The sequence below is a fragment of the Tursiops truncatus genome, chromosome 8 (genome assembly GCF_011762595.2).
Source record: "Tursiops truncatus isolate mTurTru1 chromosome 8, mTurTru1.mat.Y, whole genome shotgun sequence".
Taxonomy (NCBI): Eukaryota; Metazoa; Chordata; class Mammalia; order Artiodactyla; family Delphinidae; genus Tursiops; species Tursiops truncatus.
This window is the reverse complement of record NC_047041.1, coordinates 86387788-86392127: the sequence shown is the minus strand read 5'-3', so window position 1 is coordinate 86392127 and position 4340 is coordinate 86387788.

Here is a 4340-nt window from a genome sequence, read left to right as displayed (position 1 = left end):
GCGGTTCACATGTATTTACTAATTCAGTAACCAAGCCAGCCTCATGAAGTAGCACCCTTACTGCATTTGCAGATGAAGACACTGAGGCATGGAATGTTAAATGCATTCCCTATGGTTGTACAGCCGGTAAATTACAGAGGTGGGAACTCTGGCTCCAAAGCACATGTTTCTAACTACTGTATCTGGATACCATGCAAGCAGTGTCATCTGTTATACTCTTGCAGGTCTTAGTCCTCATACTGGACTAGACCATCCCTATGTCCATGGACAAGTCGTTCACCCTCTGTAGGCCTTAGTTTTCTCACCAAAAAAGTTATGGAAATGTTCTGTATGATCTTTTAATATCCTTTCAAGCTGTGTTAGTCTATGCATTTAAGTCCCTGGTACAATTAACCTCTGATCATCAGCTCTTGCACTTGGACCTAAAAAAATTAACCTTTTAATATTAGGAGTCATGTCAAAACAAGGCTGTGTAATAGAATGTTGTCTTGGTCCATTCGGGCTGCTCTAACAAGATACCACAGACTGGGTATCACAGACCATCACACTGGGCATTAGGATCTCTACATACGAATGTGGGGGGAACACAGACATTCAGACCACAGTAAATGTCCATGGGCACACTGCACTCACCGTTATCACCACTCTTAAGAGCTAACAAACTTGCCAAGAGACACATATCACAAAGGACAATACACAGTTGAGGGCTAGAAAAAGGAAATTGGGCTGAAAACCTAATTTGGATAGCCCCTTCCTAGTGACAGAGTTATAGTTTAAGCACAATAGCTTCCAAAGAGATCAAGAAAGTGAGCCCCATGGTTGTAATATGTGTCTGGAGACCACCTTTTTAACCCGTCCGTAGCTCCTGGAAGCCATGTGACTTCTGTATGTAGTACAGTTGGTATTTAGAACTCAATTCCATAGGCGTACTTACACATAGTAGCTGTTGAAAGCTCCTAGCTGTGGAATCCCAAAGCTGCAAACTGTATTTATGTGCAGGGCTCCTAATCCCTGGCCCCAGCTCTGCTCAAGTCTGTAGAAACACTTCATCTCTGTAGACAAATCCTTGTAAATCTCTCCTTGTCGAAGGATTTAGTTCATTGATTGTCAACCATGAGCTACTTCATAAAACAACTCACAGAGGAATGAAACCTTCTGCTTTGCCTTTGGCAGGAACTTGTTACACTAGATAACCTCTTAATGACTGTATTCCATTTTAACTCGGCTCCAGAGAGGGAAACTAAAAATAAAGAAAAGATCCTTCCTTAATGCTATGCTTTTTGCATATTGCATCCACTGAAGCAAATTAGAAAAGATGGAGAGAGGCTGCTTCTGCCTCTGGAATCCCAGGGCCTTACAACATAAAAATAGGCCAGTTGCTCACTGAAGTGGTTATGTTTCAGGGCTAAAGGACCCACTGAAATATGCAAAGACAAACTTTCTAAACTGAAAGTGATACCAAATCCACATCAATGCTATTTTTAACACCTGTATCTGGCTGAGATGTTACTTTTTAATTCTCTGTTACATTTTGCAACAATTACCTTCATTTTAATAAATTGCAATTAATATTCAAGAGAAAGAATGTTGGTTTAAGGGAGCACAGATGTATAAGCCTGAGCCTTTTTTTTTTAATTTATGGAGAATTTATGTCTACTTTATACTGAATTAAGAGATTTTAGGGGGAATATTCTCTCTTAGGAAAGCACTGACTGGATTCTACACAGAGTGGAGGCAAAGTATTTCACTTTGATATTAGGAGACAGAGTTTCTATGAAAGTCAGATTAGAGTTCTGAGAATTCTTGCAAGAAAGTCTCTTAAGATAGAGATTTGAGGTTCTGTAGCATGAAATAGTTCCCACATTAATAATGCCAAAAATTCAAAATTCTAGATGCAAGTCACCTTGTGCGAGGGATGCCTATGTGACGTCTACAAATGCTTGGTTCTAGTTATAACGTGCAAATCTATGTTTAATTTGGACCAAGTTTTCTATGAAGCAGAAGGCCTCAGCACTTAACCTCCACTTGATGTGTTTTCTGTATTAACCAGACCTCTCCACTCCTCCGGAAAACGTAGGCGCAGATGACCTCACTATGTCTGTAACGGAGGACTAATGGGCCCCTCTCCAGGCCCAATGCTCATTGCTGTCCCCACTGTTAGAGATGGATATGCACCAGGGGTCAGCTGTGTTCATCTCCAGACAGACTTCTTTTTCTTCTAAGAGTTTTATTTTTTCTTTAATCTCAGCTTTATTGTGGTATAATTGACTTATAAAATTGTAAGATATTTGAAGTATACATCATGGTAATTTAATAAACATGTACATCTCCAAACCAGTTTATGGTAGTTTGCATCTGTTAGCATTGTGTAATTTAATTAAGGACAGTGTAAACTGATGGCACGAATTAAACAAGAAAGAGAGATGTTCCTATGAAAAATAAATTGAATGTTTGGAAAGATTTGATAAAGTGGAGTCACAAAAAAATTAGTGTTGGTTAAGATGCAAATATACTAGAAAATAGTCTACTGGCTCCCCACGGACACCCCTCCCTGTATACACACACCACCAAGAAAATAATTGGAGGAGGAATCAACTAGGTCTCTGTACTCAATTCACTTCTCAAGTATTTTGAGCAGAGGTCAGCAAACTTTTTTCCTGAAGGGTCAGATAGTAAGTACTTTAGGCTTTGCAGGCCATAGCGTCTCTGTCACACTATTTACTGTCACCATCGTGTGAAGGCAGCCATAGACAATGCCTAAATAATTGAGCGTGACTATGTTCCAATAATAGTTGATTCATGAACACGAAATTTGCATTTCATATCATTTTTATGTGTTTGAAAGTATTATTCTTCTTTTAATTTTTTTCAACCATTTAAAAAATATAAAATCTATTCTTAGCTCAGGGCCGTATGAAAACAGATGGCAAGCCAGCTTTAGCTCAGGCCACAATCTGCCAACCCCTGATCTCGAGTCCTCACTCCACTAAAGAGAAGCAAAACCTCAAATCACACAAGGTATGATTTATATAAGGAAGAAGATGCAGAACTTCATTCAGCCAACCCTATTCAAAGAAAATGTCTTGACTCTATATCCATATATTGGTGGACAACTGTACCCATGAAGTTAAAATAGAACGGTGAAGGTACCTGTGTACCATTTTGAAGATTTCCTGTTTTATCCCCATTTATAATTAATTATTTGTATAAATATTTGTTTCGTGTCTGTTTAAGCTCAGGCAGGCAGGGGCCACATCTGTCAGTTTCATGGCGGGACCCTCAAGCATGGCCAAGCGTTCTCCTAGTAGTTGCTAGATAAGGATTTCATTCAATACATATGCATCAGGTAGTTATTAAGCAACTCCACGTGAGACCCTCTTCCTGGTTCTATGGACACAGTTGTGAAGGAGACAGGCAGTGTCCTTGTTTTCACGGACTTCTATTTGTCTGGAAGATACAGGCAACATACAATTAAACAAACATTTCTTCAATAAGTGAATGTTCAATCACCATACAAGCCAATATTTTAAAAATCAACACCTCGTTATGAGACACCCTCTCCCAAAAATGTCAACCAAACTTAATAGAAATTCTCTTTTCTCTGCCTCTCATAGCATTTCGATATACCCTAAACATCCAAGTATTCAGTGGTCCTTCTTTTTCTGATGGAGCTAAGTCAATACCCCTAAAGAGAGAGAAATTACTACTATACCACCACCACTTCTGGAAGAAACGATATTCTGAATGAAACACACATATGGCTCAGCCTCTATGAGACGGCTGATAATGTCCCCCTCCCCGCCCCACACCAGGATGCCCACACCCAAATCTCTGGAACCTGTGTAGATGCTACCCACTACAGCAAAAGCGACTTTGCAGATGTGATGATGGTTAAAGAACTGGAAATAGGGAGAGTATCCTGATTATCCAGGTGGACCCAATCTCATCATAGGCGCCTTAAAATAGAACGTTCCTCAGCTGAAGTCAGAGAGATGCTACAGAGGAAAAGGCAGGAGAGATTTGAAGGACAAGAAGGTTCAGCCTGTCATTGGTGGTTTAAAGATGGAGGGAGCACGGGCCAAGGCATGTGGGGGGCCTCTAAAAGCTGGGAATGGACCTCAGCTGACAGCCAGTGAGGAAACAAGCTCAGTCCGACACAGAAGGAAACAATTCTGTCAGCCACCTGAGGGAGCAAGGAAACGGATCTTCTAGCGCCTCCAGAAAGGAAGGCAGCCCTGCTAACAACTTGATTTCAGCCTTTCGTGTCTCTAAACAAGGACACAGTCAAGTCTGCCAGACTTCTGTTCCACAGAAACTGTGAGATAAGAAATTTGGGGTAA